Genomic DNA, 20,870 nt, shown 5'->3' on the forward strand with positions numbered 1-20,870 from the left:
AAGTGCGTCTACTTCAATGCCAGGAGCAGATGTCAGAGGTAGGTTCTTTACTCAGAGAGTAGTAAGGGCGTGGAATGCCCTGCCTGCAACAGTTCTGGACTCACCAACACTAAACGCATTCAAATGGTCATTGGATAGGCATATGGACGATAAGGGAATAGTGTAGATGGGCTTTAGAGGTGTTTCACAGGTCGGCGCAACATCGAGGGCCGAAGGGCCTGTACTGCGCTGTAATGTTCTATGTTCTATGGGAGTAAATGTTCATGTACGGGCTGCCAATTAAGCAGCTTGCTTTGTCCTGGATGATGTCAAGCATTTCGAATGTTGTTGGAGCTGCACTCATACAGCTAAGTGGAGGGTATTCCATCTCACTCCTGGCTTAGTGCCTTGCGGACAGGCTATGGGGAATCAGCGAATCAGGGGGTGAGTTAATCGCTGCAGGATGCCTAGCCTCTGACCTGCTCTTACAGCAACAATGGTTATATGGCTGGTCCAGTTCAGCTTCTGGTCAATGGTAACCCCCAAGATGTTGATAGTAGGAGATTCACCAATGGAAATGCTACTGAATGTACTCGGCGATGGTTAGATTCTCTATTGTTGGAGATGGTCATTGCCTGGCAATCGTGTCGCACGAATGTTACTTGCTACTTGTCAGCCCAAGCCTGAATATTGTCCAGGTCTTGTTGCATTTGGATATGGACTGCTTCAGTACCTGAGGAGTTGGAAATAGTGCTGAATGTTGTGCAATAATCAGCAGTGAACATCTCGCTTCTGACCTCATGATGGAAGGAAGGTCATTGATGAAGCAGCTGGAGATGGTTGGGCCTAAGACACTACCCTGAGGAACTCCTTAAGTTATGTCCTACAACTGAGGCGACTGACGTCCAACAACTACAACCATTTTCCTTTGTGTTAGGTATGTCTCCAACCAGCACAGTGTTTCTCCCCCCCCCCCCCCCCCCCCCCCGATTCGCATTGACTCCAGTTTTGCTGGAGTTCCTTGATTCTATACTCGGTCAACTGCGACCTCGATGTTGAGGGCAGTCACTCGTGCCCCACCTCTGCCATTCAGCTCTTGAGTCCATGTTTCAACCAATGCTGTAATGAGGTCAGGAGCTGAGTGGCCCTGGTGAAACCCAAACTAAGCGTCCGTGGGCAGGATATTGTGAAGCAGATGCCACTTGATAGTACTGTTGATGACTCCTTCCTGGTTAGAATTTGTCCTGCATTTTGTGTACAGGACATACCTGGGCAATTTTCCACATTACCAGGTAGATGCCAGTGTTGTAGCAATTGTAGAATTAGATCAAGTATGTTTTCTAGTTGGACTTCCGGTGATGGGGAGGTATTGAGCAGTCGCACATCAGGTGGCTCTCCTCCAGAATACAATAAAGTAGGCACTTTTAGCCCGAAAATTCGGACTCATTCTACCCACAAACAAGTAAGGGAGAGGATGACAGCGAATGGAGCTCAAAAGGCCACAGGGAAGGTAGGAGTGGAGGACAAGGTCAGGGGCAGCGAGCAAGTGAATCGGCGAATCCACGAGGCTAGGGGTACAGGACATACATGTACCCCCACCTACCCACCAGGAGATGGATGCAAGGTATTTCTGATGAAGGAATTGATGGAGATGAGAGAAGCGATTAAAATAGAGACCCAAATGGTGGTCAAGATAGGTCAACATGCAAATGGTAATCGACGGAATGGGGAAGAAACTGGAAGCTCAGGGGACGACGATCCTCGAGCTTGAAAAGGCATTGACAGACCAGAGCGACAGGATTGTTGCTCTGGAGGCTGAAATAAAAATATTGGTGGCGACCCAGAGGAGTCTGAAGGGGAAAGTCGATGATCAGGAGAATCGATCTTGCCGCCAAAATATCAGAATTGTGGGCCTGCCAGAGGGGATCGTGGGCAGGGAAGCAACAGACTATGTGACCCAGATTCTGAGCAACCCGATAATTCCCCAAGCCACCGGAGATCGACAGGGCACACAGGTCACTGCGAACAAAGCCCAAGGCCAGGGAGCGGCCAAGGGCAATAATCACCAACAGATACCAAGATCAGGATAAGATCTATGTTGGGCACAGCAGACAAAGGCAAGCAGCTGGGAAAGACACAGAATATGAGTATATCAGGGCATTGGAGCAGACCTGGCAAAGCGCAGGGCCAAGTTCAACCAGGCGAAATCGACCTGTACAAAAGTGGAGTAAAATTTGGAATGCTATTCCCAGCCAGGCTCTGGGTTACATTCCAAAACAAGGAGCATTATTTTAACACCCTGGCAGAGGCAGATGAGTTTGTGCAGACGAATGGCCTGTATAAGGGGCAGACAAGGCAGCGTTGAGGAAGAGGCAGAGAAAGAAAAGTGATGGACTTGAACAATGTTTGCGCGGGACAGTACTACCTCACTTTGAGCAAAAGCAGCAGCTCCCAGGAAGGGGCGAGGGTAGCGGAGTGCAGGAGAGGTTGAAGAGGAGACAGGGGGAATAGCTGTTGTTCAGGCACAGAAAAGTAATGTCAGCCCCAAGAGGAGGGTCACCATGCTAGCGTGGAAAGCTAGCGCTAGGAAGCATGAAAGCAAGGGGAGCAGCGGTGTTGAGGAGGTGGGCAAAAAAAAAGGAACAGCATGTAATTTGTAAATAACCATTTCAATCATCTCCTGTGCAGTGTACAAATGTAAACGTCAATAAAAATATTAACAGCCAAAAATAAGTATGTTTTCTAGTTGGTTTCCTCACCACCTGCCGCAGAGCCTGTCTTGCAGCTTTGTAATTTAGAGCTCAGGCAGCTCCTCTATACCAAGCCACTAGCCATCCAAATACATTCTGCACCCTTGCAATCCTTGTGCTTCCTCCAAGTGGCATTCAACATGGAAAAGCACAGATGCATTAACTGAAGAGGGGGAGGGATGGTAGGTGGTAGTCAGAAGGCCTATACCTGTGGCCCCGAGTCCACGTTGGCGACTCCCAGGACAACTTCCTCCCGACTGTATAACAATGTGCTGCCACCTCTGCTGGATCTGTCCTGCCGGTGAGGCAGGACGTACTCAGCGATGGTGATGGTGGTGTCTGGGACATTACCTTTATGTCAGGCTGTTGCTTGATTAGTCTGTGAGACAGCTCTACAAATTTTGGCAGAAGCCCCCAGATGTTAGTAAGGAGGATGTTGTTGAGGCTATGTCATTTCCAGTGCCTGGGTCAATTTCTGGCAGAGCCTCTGGTTTCATCCATTTTATTAACCTTCTAGCGGTTTGATACAGCTGAGTGGGCTGGACCATTTCAGAGGGCATTTAAGAGTCAACTCATTTTCTGTGGGTCTGGAGTCACATGTAGGTCACCAGACCAGGTGAGGAAGTCAGATTTCCTTCTCTAAAAGGACATTAATGAACCAGATTGGTTTTTAAATGACAATCAACAATGGTTTCAATTGCAGATTTTTATTAATTGAAGTCAAATTCAGGGTAATGCTCTGGGGACCTTGGTTCAAATTCTACTTTAATAAGGACATGGGGAGTCCATACCGAGTAAAATAAAGAACTTTGATTTATTTACAATACAGTACATACACTTCCTGGTCGATCACTACCGGGTCTCTTTCGGTCGGTGCCTTACTGGCCGACCTTTTATACAATGCTAAATTGAGTATCCCGTGCGGGATATTACAACCACCATAGCAAATGATTTGAACCTGGGTCCCCAGAGCATTACCCTGGATTGCTAGTCCAGTGATAATACCATTACACCACCGCCTCCCCCTAATCAGTTTGCTGCAACATTCAACAAAACTTTCATAATCCAGTCAACATTCTTCATAATCCAGTCAACATTCTTCATAATCCAGTCAACATTCTTCAACAAATCCCATTATTTTGACAGCCCAAAATATCATGAAATGAAACATGAAATATCTGCAACCAGAAATCAGTTCGCTACAATGCCAGTAAAATTAGATAGTCTGTGGCATTGAAGTTAGATAGCAAGGGCTGGATTTTTGCCTTGGAGGTGGGAAACAGGAGCTAGGTCTGTTTTTGGATCAGAAGCCCAACTCCAGTGGGCAAGCCCTAGATTTTCCCAGGGGCGAGCCCTTGATAAATATGGAGACTGGTTTATCATAGAATTTACAGTGCAGAAGGAGGCCATTCGGCCCCTCGAGTCTGCACCGGCTCTTGGAAAGAGCATCCTACCCAAGGTTAACACCTCCACCCTATCCCCATAACCCAGTAACCCCACCCAACACTAAGGGCAATTTTGGACACTAATGGCAATTTAGCATGGCCAATCCACCTAACCTGCACACCTTTAGACTGTGGGAGGAAACCGGAGCACCCGGAGGAAACCCACGCAGACACGGGGAGAACGTGCAGACTCCGCACAGACAGTGACCCAAGCCGGAATCGAACCTGGGACCCTGGAGCTGTGAAGCAATTGTGCTATCCACTGTGCTATCCAGGTGGTGGGGGAAGGAATGGCGGCTGGTCAATTGAAGGGGGGATTCCTTTAGACTGCCCATAGCAGCCATCACTGGAGGACAGACTTGCAGCTTGTGTTGATGTTTTTCACCGCACCACAAGGGAGATGTCACTGGGCAGCTGGAGGCTTGGCACCCAGGAAAAGATAAGACTCTCGCTTTTTGTTAACTTGGAGCCAATGCTAGTAGCCATGAGGGAGGAGAGAGGTCCTCCTAGAGGGTGGCAAGAGGAGTTCACATCATCATGCAACAGGAGCACCTCATTCAGCATCATGTCCCTCTGCCTCCAATGCCTCCTCTTCTCCTTTTTACTTCCTGCTCTTCCCCCGAGGAGCGGTCCCCTTTCTGGGCCTCACTATTGTCAAGGTCCACATATATCTGAAGGACAATGTAATGTAGAATATTACAGACCACCGCAACGACCAAGAACTCATACAGGAGGATATTGGAGGACACTGCCTAACTGGTCCAGCATTGCACCCAGTGTCCCATCAGTTGTGAATCTGATGTGCTGTTCAGCCTTGCTAAAGAGAGCACCTGTCACCTGGACAAAGCACTGGTGAGCGGCTGCCTATGGAATGCCAATGAGACCCACAGCTGATCCCTGAAAAGGTCCAGTGATGAAAGAATTCAAGGCTAAATTACCTTGACTGCTACTGGCCGCGCATAGCAATCAATGGTACAAACTGAGGGCCACACTGTTGAGGGCACAGATATCCGTGATCCACCGAGAGAGTTGCAGTCTCTTTCCGCACTGGTTCTCAGTCATGACTGTCTGCACTGTAGGGTGGTGTCTCCTTCCCCTTCATGCCCCTTGTCTTTCTTTTCTGGTCTCTTGATGCCCAGAGCTCTGTCCTTCCTGTGCAGGCTGCTGCTCCTCATTACCATTGGTCTCAATTTCTTTGTGTAGTACCCACTTCCACATTCTCTCTTGCTGGTGCTCAGTTGGAGTTGAAACATCCCCACTCACTGCTTTGATGCTCATGTAATACCAGGAGAATGACAACCCTGTGAACAAACAAAGTTCTTAATGCTAACTCCTCTCTCGGTGATGGGCTATTGCAACTTTTACTTCAAAAGAATAAGTCCTTTCACTTATGATTAGCATTTAGACTTAAGTTCCAGAAGTTTACAGGTCACCTGACTTGCTCACAACTTAATTCATGCCTGCCTTCAGCAGGCAGCTCCTAAATCTTAGGCACCTCCACCAAATCAGAAACACTTCAGAAAGACGTGCTTTCAAAAATCCTTTAACAAGCTTAATTAAACACAACACGAATTTAGGCAGGTTTGCAGTCCTGCGTTTCAACTCGCCCTCCTGAAAATCTTGGTCGACCTGAACAGAGGCAGGACAACAGGTTCCAAACCCCGGGTTCAAGAAGGCAGCTCATTACCACCTTCTCAAGGGCAAAAAGGAATGGGTAATAAATTCTGACCTATACAGCAATTCCCACATCCCATGAACAAATTTAAATAAACATGTTGCAAATGCACAAAACAAAATCCAATGAAGTAACAAGTTGCAATAGCTGCTTCTATCCACCACAGGCAGCAATGCAAGAAACTAGAACAGATTTCATTGACGGTTCCCAGTGGCTCAAATAAAATAATTAAAGCAACAAAGCAAGCAATTTCTGAACATTGTTTACAAACTCTATATGGGTTAGTCTGATTCAAATTTGGTATGAGCATTATAAACACAATCTTCCCAGCACACAACAATGAAAATTTCAACGAGCAAAGTACAGTGCCAATTATTTCTCACACGTCATTTTCATGTATGGTAGCCTATTCCAACTCAAATTCTATTACATTTCATTAAGTGCAAAAAAACATGGTTTGAAAACAAATCACATTGGCTGAAAGACAAATGCAAGTAATAAAATACCCTGTTCAGCATCTTTGTGCCTGGCCTAACAGCTCTCATTTTGGCAGAGGGCATGAAGGAGCAGTGACACTGTGGAGATAATTCTGATTGAATGATGCTGCAAAACTTGCAATATAGGCTTTTCAAGACAACGTGAATCAGGAAGAGTGTTTAGCTGGTGGTTGAGCAGATATTGCACCATTTTACGTGAGCAACCAAAGTCAAAATTTCCCCTTTGTCGCTTAATGAGATTAATGAGGGAGCACATTGAAGATGCATTGTGGCATGGATTTCAGAAGAGCCGCTTGCAAAATCATAGAGCCAAAGTGGCGGAAAATACTTGTTTACAACAACATAGTTGTTTCAAGTAATATATGGGGTTTTGAGTTCATCTGTGTACTATCTGCAATGAAATTGCAATTCTGTTCTTCATAAATATCAACTAAAATCAGATAGTCTCAGAATATGCTACATTTATTACAATAGAAGTGAGCATTTATTGAAAGACATTAATATCCAGATTTTCTGCAGTTAACTGATTAGCGAACAGCTGGATAAAGCATTCAAACAAGCAGTGTAAATAAAAAACTGAGAATTCTAATCAGGGGTATTTCAACTGCAATGGCTTTGATTCCTACTTTCAGAACAATTATTTTAACATTGCTGTTTGCTCACTTTTCAGAATGAGCTATCTGCAAGCGATCAGAAATCTCTTCTAGCGAGGGAAGTGGAGGTCAACAGAAAGGATTGCCCAAGATACAGTTGGATAACAGGCATCACAGAGTGGTTGAAGATGAACTACAATGAATGTGGGAGCATGGCTCCAGACAGATGAACGTGACATACCATGACAGTCGATCTCCCAGTAGGAGTAGCTACAAGCAGCAGCAGTACCTGTAATAGTACCATGGTCAGAAACTCTAGTTTGCAGTTTGTCAAAACTATTAGGCCTCAGAAGGAACCAAGTCAAGCGTGTTTTTTAAAAACGTAAGAAGGTGCTGGAGTGAATTTACATTATTATAATTTGAACTATACAAATTGGAGCACTTGTTAAGGTGACACCATTATATGAAAGGTGAGTGATATACCTTCAATTCACCAAGAGGTAGAGAGAGCGAGTGAACATTAGGCTTTATTAGTCATGAACTTGCCTAGTCAGAGTCGGTTGTACAGATGAATGCCGCCCACAGACGGCCGGTCTATATATGGCCCCGGTGAGGGCGGAGCCAGAGGGGGAGCCAGACCGGGGTTACAGTGCAGTACCTGGAAGCAGCACGTACCACCACTTCCAGGTCATAGGTTACAGTATCATACATGCATTAGGTGAATACATTCACCACAGTGAGGAAGATTGAAATCCCAGAAAGTGAGGCAATCAGTGATTAACAAGTTCCACTTAGAACTAAAAAACCAGCAGCAATGATATCAAAACAATTTGTAGATCTTAATGATCTCCTCCACCCATAATTGCTGGCTCAAACCTCACATCCTCCCTCCTCTTTGTTCCATTGTCACTTAAATCTTCAATCATTTCTCTTCATAGGTGTGTGATGAGACACCAGAGTCTTCCTTAACCTGTCTCCCTTTGCCTCCTGCCTATCCATTTATTTTCCTTAGAGGCTTTGTTTTCTATAGAAATGTAATAATAATAATAATAACCTTTATTGTCACAAATAGGTTTACATTAACACTGCAATGAAGTTACTGTGAAAAGCCCCTAGTCGCCACATTCCGGCACCTGTTCGGGTATACAGAGGGAGAATTCAGAATGTCCAAATTACCTAATAGCATGGGCGCGATTCTCCGCCCCCCACGACGGGTCGGAGAATAGCGGGAGGGCCTTCCCGACATTTTTCCCGACCTCCCGCTATTGTTCCCCCCCCCCCCACACGGCCGCCCCACGACACGAATCGGTGCTCGCCGTTTTTTACGGCGAGCAGCGATTCTCCCTTAGCCGATGGGCCGATTTCCCAGGCCTTTGCGGCCATTTTCACGAACTCCAGCACACCTGCTCTTACAGTTCGTGAAAACGGCCGCAAAGTGCCGTTCTCGAGAACCATAGCACCGATTGGCACAGCCGTACCACGGCCGTGCCAAGGGTGGCATGGGCCCACGATTGGTGGGCACCGATCGCGGGCAGCGGGTCCGAACCCCGCGCACTCTTTGTTCCTCCGCCGCCCCGCTGGATCAGTCCGCGGGTCGGCTGAGGGGCATAATGGCCCGCGCATGCGCGGGTTTCACGCATATGCATGATGACGTCATCCGCGCATGCGCGGATTGGAGCCGTCCAATCCGCGCATGCGCGGCTGACGTCATCGTTTGCGTCAGCCGCCGTTACCCTTGGCGCGCGGGCTTAGCGAAGTTCGCTAAGACTGCGATGCCGAGGTTCACGGGGCCCCGCTGCTAGCCCCGACCGGGGAGCAGAATCGGGTCCCGGGAGGGGGTGCGGAGGCTGCCGTGAAACACGGCCAGTTTCACGGCAGCCTTCACGACTCTCCGCATTTGCGGAGAATCGCACCCCATGTCTTTCAGGACTTGTGGGAGGAAACTGGAGCAGGAAACCCACGCAGACACAGGGAGAATGCGCAGACTCCGCACAGACAATGACCCAAGCCGGGAATCGAAACTGGGACCCTGGTGCTGTGAAGTTATAGTGCTAACCACTATGCTACTGTGCTGCCAAGATTTAGCGACAGTATTAAGGACAATTTAATGGATAAACTAATGATTTTCATTTTTTAAATTTAAATCCCTTGTACTTAGAAATTTCAGTTCCTGACAAACTGTAAATGTTATTTTAGAAAACATTTTGAATGATTTGTGGGGCAAATATAGATATGATTGCTTCGCCAGACACTCTCTGAAATGTGGATGTGAAGTTACAATCAATTGGTGGCACCCATAACAATGGAGGTTTTATCACTTATACCACCTGCAGGGTAAAAATTCTGGACACTTTCATAATGAGATATCCTGTAATGGCTGGTTTTCACAGGAAATTACAATGGAATGCATGCCTCTCATAGCAAATTCATTTTATAGATTTTTGGATTTAGTCTGACAAGAGGTAACAAATAACAACATTAACACACATAGAAAATTCCAATAAAGCAGAAAGTATCTGGGACCAAAAATAATTTCAAAGCATACTCAAATTAAAATGACATATTTTTTGGCTTGATAACCAACTGGTTACCTTTAACATGTCTTTTTTGCCTAGTCGTTCTATTTTTGTTGTCTCTTTACTTTTGTTGTAAACTCATTTTTTAAATATATACACACACACATATATCATATATATATATATATAAATAATAGCCATTTTCACCCATCTAATTATACAACTAATCCGTTATACTCATGGTGTACAGAGGAAAGAAGGTAGACGGTGCAAAATACCTTGAACCACTGACTGAAACAATGTAGAGTATTAAAAAAATTTGGCCTCATCTGAAATCTACCAAAATCCTGATGCTCACCAGACACTTCATCAAATAACAGTACCAAGTTTGAATTTGTGGGAAAAAGCTTCTTTTGTAAGTCATGCCTACATCCTTCATGAGCCGTGGGACTCTCATGCTCTTGGGAAAACGTATCATAGAACCATTCCTAGTAAGACATATTACTGTATAACATACATAGGCATCAGTTAAATGTTAAAATTAACCAGAAAAATATTTGTTAGTGTAATTATGTAAGTATTGTACCATTTAGTCAGATTTTCTGAAAAGCAACACTTAACAATAACCACAATGCCTCAAATCCAACTTCTGTTGTTTAGCCAATTGTTAGCCACAGTTGCAACTCAGTATTCCAGCAGAATTTCATTCCCATTTTAATGTTATCATATTAACCAATCATTTTCCCTTTAAATCTAAATAATTTTGATTTGTAGAAAATATAAATTTGTCAACGATAGGTGAAAATCATTATGGGAAAAAGAGATAGCTCCGAGGTAAACATATTCTCATGTGGAAATTTTCCAGCCACCTCTTTTTTAAGAGTACATCATATCAATCCATCATGCAACCCTCTCATTTCCCATGCCCTTTATAGTAACCTATGCAGCTTCATAAGTTATTTTCAACCAGAAGCTAACTGAGCATATTCGCCAATATAAATAAAAAAGATTGCCCCTTCCAATACAAAGAAAATATGTTCAAAGATGTATTACTGTATTTCACTTTTTTAATGTCAAAATGTTTTTAATTTTTGAGATTGTTCAATGTGGCTGCTTCAATTATATAGGAACATAAGAACACGAGAATAAGGAGCAAGAGTTAGAAATTCAGCCCCTCGAGCCTCCTCCACCATTCAATACGATCACGACTGATATCACCTTGGCCTCATCTCCAACTTCCTGCCACACCCCATAAACCTTCATCCTACTACTAATTAAAAACCCAGCCATCTCCTCCTTAAATTTGTTTAGTGTTCCGGTGTCCACTGCACTCCGGGATACAGAATTCCACAGGTTCACAAGCATTTGAGTGAAGTAATTTCTCCTCATTTCTGTTTTAAATCTGTAACCCCTTAGTCTAAATTATGACCTCTTGTTCTAGAATGTCCAACAAGGGGAAACATCTGCTCTATGTCTACCCCGTCCCTCCCCTTTAAATCTTATATACTTCAATTAGATATCCTGATTCTTCTAAACTCCAGCGAGTATAGGCCGAAACTGCTCAATCTCTCTTCATGAGACAAACCCTTCATCCCTGGAATCAATCTAATGAACTTTCGCTGAACCATCTTTCATGCATTTACATCTTTCCTCAAGTAAGGGGACAAAAACTGTGCACAGATGTGGTCTCAGCAATTTCCTTTATAGTTGCAACAGCACTTCCCTACTTTTATATTCTATTCCATTTGCAATGAATGTCAAAATTCCATTTGCCTTCCTTATTACCTGCTGCACCTGCATACTAATTTTCTGCAATTTGTGCACGAGGAATCCCAGATCCCATCTGCACCAAACTTTTAAGAAGTTTCTCTCCATTTAGATAATAAGTTGCCTTTTTATTCCTCCAACCAGAATGGATAACCTCACACTTGTCTGTGTTAAATTCCATCTGCCAATTTTGGCCCACTCACCTAACCTATCCATATCCATTTGTAAATGTCTTATTTCCTTGCAACTTGCTTTCCTACCTATCTTAGTGTCATCTGCAAATTTAGCTACAGTGCATTCTATCCCTAAATCCATGTCATTTATATAAATTGTAAATAGTTAGGGCCAAGGACCCAACCCTGTGGCACACCACTAGTCACAGCTTGCCAACCAGAAAAAGATCTGTTTATCCCCACTCTCTGTCTTCTGTTGGTTAGCCAATCCTCTATCCAAGCAAATGTATTAACCCCAACTCTTTGGGATCTTACCTTGTGTATTACCTTTTTGTGTGCCACCTTATCAAAATGCCTTCTGGAAGTCCAAATACACTACATCTACAGGATTCCCATTATCCAGCCGCCTTGTTACATCTTTGAAGAAATCCAGCAAATTAGTTACCCTTCATAAAACCACGCTGACTCTGATTGATTGTGTTTTGACTTTTCAAATGTCCCATTACTACTTCCTTAATAATGGATTCCAACAGATTCTCACCAACAGACATTAAACTAACTGGTCTATAATCTCTTACTTTCTGACTTCCTTCCTTTTTGAACAGGGGGGGTAGATTAGCCTTTTTTCAATCCACTGTAACATTTGCAGAATCCTGGAAATTTTGGAATATTATGAGCAATGCCTCCACTATCTCTACTGCCATTTCCTTCAAGATCCTATGGTGCAGGTTTTCAGACCATGATAAATAGCCTGCTTTTAATCCCAATAGTTTGCTAAATATATTTTCCATATATCCAAGGCAACATATTTAATATTAGACGGTATCAGCTTTGGCTTTGTTGAAAGCACTCTCACCTATATGTCAGGAGAATGTGGGTTCAAGTCCCACTCCAGAACCTTGAGCACAAAAATCTAGGCTGACATTCCAATGCAGTCAGTCTTGGACAATCAGATTTTTTGGTCTCTCAGGGAATTAAGTGATATCAGGAATGGACAGGAAAGTGGGAGTTGAAACAAAAGATGGTCATGTTCACATGGAATTGAGAAACAGGCTTGAGGGGTATGGTCTACCCTTGCTCCTATTCCTTCTGTTTATAGTCATTTGGTCGGACAGAACTTTAGTATTGCTGAAAAGAAGAGACATGTTGAAGCTTTTAATCTTGCACCCATCAGGACACTTTACAAGAATACCAGTAAAAGGGGAAGACAACAATTCATATTATATGAGAAGAGAATGCCGATTGGTTGACAAGTGGACTCAGAGTGCATTCTTCGTGACAAGCCTCTACCAATTAGAATGAGCTCTTCTGCCACACCAATCTGAGATTGTGCTAAATGAACCTTAAAACATTAAAGTAATTCCAACTACATCATTGAAATAGTGCATGGGTTTTTTTTCTCCATTCCACTTCATAAAAAACCTATTCCTTATAAAGTTGCTTATGCAATTTACCATAAAAGTAACCAGCTACACAGTTCCTGCACCTTAGTGTAGTTTATGTACACCCATCATCATTCATTTAATCCTCCATTTGATCCTTGCTAATACAGGGCTTTCTATATGCGTTCCCATCAGCCTCAAAAAACAACTTTTACATTTATCATTCATTCGCATCTTGTAAAATCCTGACACCCATTCCAATATATTCAATAAATTAATCAAATATATAGCATCTGGTTTCTTAATCATTCTTTAAAGTTCTGCTAATTGAAAAACCCCTGATGGAGAAATCGCTGACGAGCCACAGGGCATGGCTACAGTGTCATCAGTTTGGCCATGTGCACTAACTTCAGTAGGAACTGTCTTACACACAATGTAGTATTTAATATGCATATTTACTTAAATGTAATTTAATCTTTCACCAAAGTTTGAAATTCTGGCATTACTTAATCATAGTGCAGATTCCAAGTTATTGTCCAAAAGATGCAAGCGGCATTTTGACTTCAACAGATAGTTGAGAACATTGACTTGCACAGTAAGAAACAACTGACCTGCCCCTGCTCTCTCCATCGAGAAGGCAGTTAGATGTTGATTGCCTTTTACCACGACGCTACTCCGTTATGGTTGGGATTGCTTCCTTCTGCTGACAAGGACCTTTTGGTCGAGCTGACCATAAAGGACAGAACCCCCTTTCATCGCTCTGGTCAGCAATCACAAGTTTCATGTAGAATATTCCTGAACTTCGTCATTTGCATTACTGGAGGACCTTGTGATACACCCACACCTGGCAGCCTCCTTTATGTACAACCATTGACAAGCTCCCTCAATCTCATAGATCACTGAAGAATACGATAGCAAAACCCGAACACGAACACGAAACACTAACAAACTCTTATATCGCCGAGATTAAGCAATAATTCTATAATTCATAACTCATCAGCCATTTCTATCAGAGCAAATACCTGGGCAAACTCCCTCATAGCCCGTCTTGCAGACTACAGAATGGCATCTTCCCTTCTTTCAGGCACGCACGACCACCTGACAAGCCCCCTGAAAAGGACGATTCTCCATCTCAAAACGACACCTGATCTATCCAACTGTCAGCTTCAATTTTAAAAATGTAGTCCCTTTAATCCACCAAAAATGAAAAATAAACCAAACATGACCCCTTCCATCCCTGACAACAGAAGTTTATCAACAAGCACAGCAACAATGTTCCCACAGAAGAAGCGCTCACAGAGAGACAGTACCTGTTGTGTCCTCTCCAATCACTGTCAACTGCTGTTATTTAATTTCCCCTTCAGATCTTTTTTTTCTCTCTTTTAAATGTCTCTTCCCTCTATCAGTCCACAATCCCTTGGTGATGGTGTGTCAGTGAATCAGGAGCCCGGATGGATATGTGTGCCTCCTCTTCCCTCCCATCTCCTGTAATTATAAAATATGTAGTTGGTAAGGGAGGGAGTAAACCCCACCCAACCTTAGAAAAAAAAACGGGAAAATATATCCATAGGGATATTGCCCTTCCACTCACGTAACAGCCTAACTTCCCCAGCCACAGACAGGGCAGAGCAGAGGGGAGGGGAGGAGGAGGGCAGCCGTCTGGGGTGCTTTTGATGGACGGCACTGGCGGCCAATCGGCATCAAGCCCCGCGTGCGCGCTCCACCCCCCGCCCCTTTCCAACCGTCACTTGGAAGGCGGCAGGCAGCCGCCAATCAGAGGAGGCGAGCGAGCGAGCGAGCGGGGAGGGAGGCGCTTTCATGAACTGCTGCCCCCCGCCCGCACGCGCACGCGCGCCCCCCACGGCCGCCGCTCCGCCTCACCCTGTGACGCGAAGGCGATGATTGACGCAGATCGGGAAGGAGGGCGGCGCGAGGGCGGCCTCGGCGTTGCTCGCCGGCAGATTTCGCCAATGGACGTCGAGTGAAGGCGGGGGTAAACTGCCCGTGAGAAGCCCCGGAGGGTCAGCTCCTCCACAGATTGACAGCTTCAAGAACGAAAATGAAGAAAGAGAATGAATGCATCGCATGGGCAAAGCGGTCCCCAGCCTTGAACTGTCCTGGGTGGGCCTTTTGATGCTGTGATTTGTGGCTGATCGGGGTGCAGTCCACGGATGAAAAGGGACACGTGAATTGAAAATATATAAAAAAATAAACAGCTACCCACGCTGAAAATGTAAATACCCCCCCCCCCCCCAAATATTCAGCAGACCAGGCCGCATCTGTGGAGGGAGAAACAATTACCGTTTCGGGTCGATGAACTGCCAGTAAAACTGGAAAAACTGAGAGATTTAACAGTTTTGAAGCAAGTACAAAGCACTTGAAATGGGAATCAGGGAAAAGATAATTGAGGGATAATTACAATTACATTGATAATTACATTTTTTATAATGGAAGAAAGTATAGAAATATTGATAAATATTGGAAGAACGCATTTCATCATACCTCTAAAAATGTCAAGGCAAATCAGGCAGAGGCACACAGAGGGCAGAGCAAAATGGAACATTGAAACACCATCTACAGTGTTTGAAGCTCCAGACACCAGAGAAAGCCTGCCTGGCACGACAGAGCTGGATATCCTACCCACAGTAGAAGTGTTTAACAAATCTTTGACTTGCTTAGGATGGGAATAGCAGCTGATGCTGTAGCCCTGGATATGTGTGATGCAAACTGACCTTTAGGAGAACGGGGCAACTGCAATCATTGCAACAACTATCATGGCATTTCTCTGCTGAACATTGTGGGGAAAGTATTTGCCTGTGTTACTCTTACAGGTTTGTTTCAAACACTAGCTTTCGGAGCACTGCTCCTTTCTCAGGTGGACCTGAGGAAGGAGCAGTGCTCCGAAAGCTAGTGTTTGAAACAAACCTGTTGGACTTTAACCTGGTGTTGTAAGACTTCTTACTGTGCTCACCCGAGTCCAACGCCGGCATCTCCACATGTGTTACTCTTGTCAGACTGCAGATCTTGACTGAGCGCATCTATGCCAAAGTTCCAGTGGTTTCTGAACTGGGAGATCTACAATTAACATGATCACTCAGTCTGGCAGCTGCAAGAGAAATGTCATGAACAAAGGAGACCACTAAACATTGCCTTCATCGATCTCACCCCACCAGGGCACTCAACCATGTTAGTAGAGGCAGTCTATTCAAGCTGCTGGAGAAAGTTGGGTGCAGCCTAAACTGCACAATCTGCATGATAACCTGATGGGCAAGGCCAGCTATGATGGTGCAACATTGGAACCTTTTGAGATCTGCAGTGGGATCAAACAGGATTGCATTGTCTGGTACAATTATGAGCTTTATATGATCATTATACTTTGGGATTATAGCATTAAATTTAGTATAAATGAAGGTGTTTATGTGACCTATTCTGAAGTCTGCCTGACAGGTTGAATGATTTGTTAGAGACCAAAGGACGGCTTAGGTTGTTTTACTGAGAAGATGCAAGGTATTTATGCTTGAGTCGAGTTTCCCAAAGTTCTAGAAAGATATGATGGTACCAGGTTGTAAACAGTTGTGTTTCAACAGTCTCATTTACTATTAAGATGAAAGATAGTTGGGATCAAGGATGACTAATTATCATTTCTACCTAGATTCAACGTTAATGTGTTTCACGGGTCCATGGTGACCAGGAATGGCAACTGAATGTGCCAGGGTATTCAGTATTCAGGAAGGACAGGCATAAAAAAAAGGTGGTGGTGCGGCACTGCTGGTTAAAGAGGAAATTAACACAATAGTGAGAAAGGATATTAGCTCTGACAATGTGGAGTTTGTATGGATAGAGTGGAGAAATACAAAGGCTCAAAAAACATTAGTGGGTGGCATATATAGACCCCCAAAATGCAGTGGTGATGTTGGGAATGGCATTAAACATGAAATTACAGATGTAATAAGGGAATATTGGTGATCATGGGTGATTTTAATCTGCACATAGATTGGGTAAATCAAATTAGCCACAATGCCGTAGAGGAGGAATTCTTGGAGTGTATAGGGGATGGTTTTCTTGACCAATATGTGGAGAAACCAATTAGAGAACAGGCCATCTTACACTGGGTACTGTGTAATGAGAAGGGAATCATTGCCAATCTGGCTGAACGAGACCCCTTGGGGATGAGCGACCATAACATGATAGAATTTTTTAACAAGGTGGAGAGTGAAGTAGTTGATTCGGAGACTAGGGTGCTGAATCTTAATCACGGAAACTATGAAGATATGAGGTATGAGTTGGCCTTGATAGATTGGGGAGAGTTCCTAAAGGGATGGCAGTGGATAGGCAATGGCAATCATTCAAGGAACGCATTGGGGAACTGCAGCAACTGTTCATTCCTGTCTGGTACAAGACCAAAATGGGGAAGCGGTTCAATCCATGGCTTACAAAGGAAATTAGAAAAAGTATCCGATCCAAGGAAGAAGCATACAGATTGGCTAAGAAATAGATCTGAGGATTGGGAGCGGTTTAGAATTCAGCAAAAAAAGACCAAGGAATTGATTAAGAAGGGGAGAATACGTACAAAAGTAAGCTTGCAGGGAACATAAAGACTGAAACTAAGAGTTTCTATGGATATGTGAAAAGAAAGAGATTGGTAAAGACAATCTACAGATAGAAACGGGAATGTATAATAAGGGACAAAGAAATGGCTGAGCAATTGAATACATACTTTGGTTCTGTCTTCACAAAAGAGGACACAAATAAGTCACCATGGACCCGTGAAACACATTAACGTTGAATCTAGGTAGAAATGATAATTAGTCATCCTTGATCCCAACTATCTTTCATCTTAATAGTAAATGGGACTGTTGAAACACAACTGTTTACAACCTGGTACCAATGTTGGCGAATGAAAGGTTTAGTGAGAGGGAAGAACTGAGGGAGATCAATATTAGTAGAGAAATGGTGCTGGGAAAATGGATGGGATTGAAGGCGGATAAATCTCCAGGGCCCGACAATCTGCATCCCAGAGTGCTTAAGGAGGTGTCTCTGGAAATAGTGGATGCATTGGTGGTCATCTTTTGGGATTCTATAGATTCTGGAACAGTCCCTGCAGATTGGAGGGTAGCTAATGTTACTCCAATATTCAAAAAGGGAGGTAGAGTAAAAACTAGGAATTGTAGACCACTAATTATAAACCAGTTAGTGGGGAAAATTCTTGAATCCATTACCAAGGACTTTATAGCGGAACATTTAGAAAGCAATGGCAGAATCAGTCAGTTTCAGCATGGATTTATGAAGGGGAAATCATGCTTGACAAATCCGTTGGAATTCTTTGAAGATGTAACTTTGACAAGGGAGAGCCAGTCGATGTGATATATTTGGACCTTCAGAAGACATTTGACAATGTCCCGCATAAGAGATTATTGTGCAAGATTTAAGCGAATGGGATTGGGGGAAGTGTATTGTGGCGGATACAAAACTGGTTGGCAGAGAGGAAACAAAGAGTAGGAATTAATGGGACCTTTTCAAATTAACAGGCAGTTACTAGTGGGATGCCACGGGGATCAGTGCTGGGACCCCAGCTATTCACAATATATAATGATTTGGATGAGGGAACAAAATGTAACATCACAAAGTTTGTAGATGATACCAAGTTGGGTGGGAGGATCAACTGTGACGAGGATGCAGAGATCTGACAGCATGATCTGGACAGGTTGAGTGAGTGGGCAAATCAATGGCAGATGCAGTATAATTTGGATAAGTGTGAGGTTATTCTTTCTGGTTGTATCACAGCTTGGTATGGATCCTGCTCTGCTCAAGACCGCAGGAAACTACAAAAGGTCATGAATGTAGCTCAGTGGATGACGCAAACCGGCATCCCGTCCATTGACTCTATCTATAATTCCCGCTGCCTCAGAAAGGCAGCCTGTATAATTAAGGACCCCAGACATACTCTCTTCCACCTTCCGTTAGGAAAAAGATACCAAAGTTTGAGGTCACGTGCCAACTGACTCAAGAACATCTTCTTCCCTGCTGCCATCAGATTTTTGAATGGATCTACCTCGTATTAAGTTGATCTTTTCTCTACACTTTGCTGTAACTGTAATATTTTATTCTGCAGTCTCTCCTTCCTTCTTTATGTACGGTATGCATTGTTTGTACAGCATGCAAGAAACAATACTTTTAACTGTATACTAATACATGTGACAATAATAAAACAAATCAAAAAATTATTCACCAGTCACTGAAGGTACGCATGCAGGTGCAGCAGGCGGAAAAGAAGGCTAATGGTATGTTGGCCTTCATTGCGAGAGGTTTTGAGTACAAGAACAGAGATGTGCTACAATTATACAGGGCCATGGTGAGGCCACACCTATAATGTGTGGAGTTTTGGTCTCCTTTTCTGAGGAAGGATGTTCTTGCTCTCGAGGGAGTGCAGCGTAGGTTTACCAGACTGATTCCAGGGATGGCGGGATTGTAATATGAGGAGAGATTGACTAGGTTAGGATTGCTCTTGTTGGAGTTCAGAAGAATGAGGGGGGATCTCAAAGAGACTTATAAAATTCTAACAGGACTAGACACAGTAGATGCAGGGAAGACGTTCCCGTTGGTGGGTATGTCCAGAACCAGGGGTCACAATCTGAGGATTCAGGGTAAACCATTTCAGGCAGAGATGAGGAGACTTTTCTTCGCCCAAAGAGTGTTGAGCCTGTGGAATTCATTAACACAGGAAGTAGTTGATGCTAAAACATTGAATATATTCAAGAGGCGGCTGGATACAGCACTTGGGGCAAATGGGATCAAAGGTTAAGGGGAGAAAGCAGGATTAGGTTATTGAGTTGGATGATCAGCCATGATCGTGATAAATGGCAGAGCAGGCTCGAAGAGCCAAAACACCTCCTCCTGCTCCTATCTTCTATGTATGGGAAAGAAGGTAGATTTAGAGGGGGGAAAAAAGCAAATTACTGCCGATGCTGGAATCTGAAACAAAAGGGAAAATGCTGGAAAATCTCAGCAAGTGTGGCAGCATCTGGAAGGAGAGAAAAGAGCTAACGTTTCAAGTCCGATGACTGTCAAAACTAGATTTAGAGGAAGCTTTCCGTTATATCAGTGAATACCCTAGGTAGGCAGTTTCCATGTGGACAGCAGAGAAAAAAGGCTGCTTGATTTGGAAAACTACAAAAGCTGGATGCGGGAGGAAGAGACTCATCCTACAGCCTTCTACCGATGCTGAGAGATTTGCCTTACTATGGCCAGGTGATGAAGAATCATTGGAATAGGCTTTACTGCTGCTGGCTTTACTCCTCCAGTACAAAAAGCAAGCATTAACCACTAACCTCTGTTTCCTTCCACTCAACCAATTTCATATCCCTGTTGCTACTGTCCTTTTTATTCCATAAACTCTGTCCTTGCTCAGAAGCCTTCTTTCAATGCCTTAAGGAAGTCCAACAGCAGCACTCCCCGCAGCAGCTCTTTCTGTCCCCTCATCAAAAAATCTCAAATAAGTTAGTTAAACACAATTTCTATTTAACAAATCTGTGCTGGCTTTCCCAATTAACCCACATTTGTCCATATGTCTTGTTAGTTTTGTCCTGAATTATTATTTCTAAAAGCTTTCCCACCACAAAGGTTCAATTTACTGACCTGTAATTGATGTTACCTTTGCACCCTTTTTTGAACAAGTGTAACGTTAGCAATTCTGCAGTTCTCTGGCACCACCCCTAGCTGACTCGATGGGCTGAATGGCCTAATGTCTTATGGTTTTATAATTGTTACATGACGACTGGGTTATTTATTCACACTGGGGTTTCACTTGGCTACTCACACCAAAACAAAATTATACGCCCCCATAAACTGGTGTTCCAAGTTGGGATACCCTCGCAGACAACATTAGCGTGCTTCATAACAGAAAATTGGGGCCTCGTGTCAAGGGCCTTAAAATGTCTTAATTCTTGGGTGTCGGGAAGTTTTGACTTTTGAACGTAACAAGAGTGAGAAACAAGTTGAACCAAGTAAGAATGTGTTATGTTAAGTAAGAAGGCTGCAGAAAATAATAATATTTATTGTCACAAGTAGGCATACATTAACACTGCAATGAAGTT

General features: G+C 43.8%; 1 protein-coding gene across 2 annotated transcripts in view; it reads right to left on the reverse strand.

The window, feature by feature from the left end:
• Positions 1-14,381, reverse strand: part of LOC119962631 (zinc finger and BTB domain-containing protein 7C) — a 385,982-nt gene extending 371,601 nt beyond the window's left edge. For both annotated transcript variants that reach the window (XM_038790488.1, XM_038790489.1), the window contains exon 1: positions 13,389-14,381. The gene's annotated coding sequence lies outside the window, so the exon portion shown is untranslated. The remainder of the gene's footprint in view (positions 1-13,388) is intronic.
• Between the last annotated feature and the right edge of the window lie 6,489 nt (positions 14,382-20,870).

This window comes from Scyliorhinus canicula, chromosome 3, assembly GCF_902713615.1.
Source record: "Scyliorhinus canicula chromosome 3, sScyCan1.1, whole genome shotgun sequence".
In the NCBI taxonomy this organism is placed as follows: Eukaryota; Metazoa; Chordata; class Chondrichthyes; order Carcharhiniformes; family Scyliorhinidae; genus Scyliorhinus; species Scyliorhinus canicula.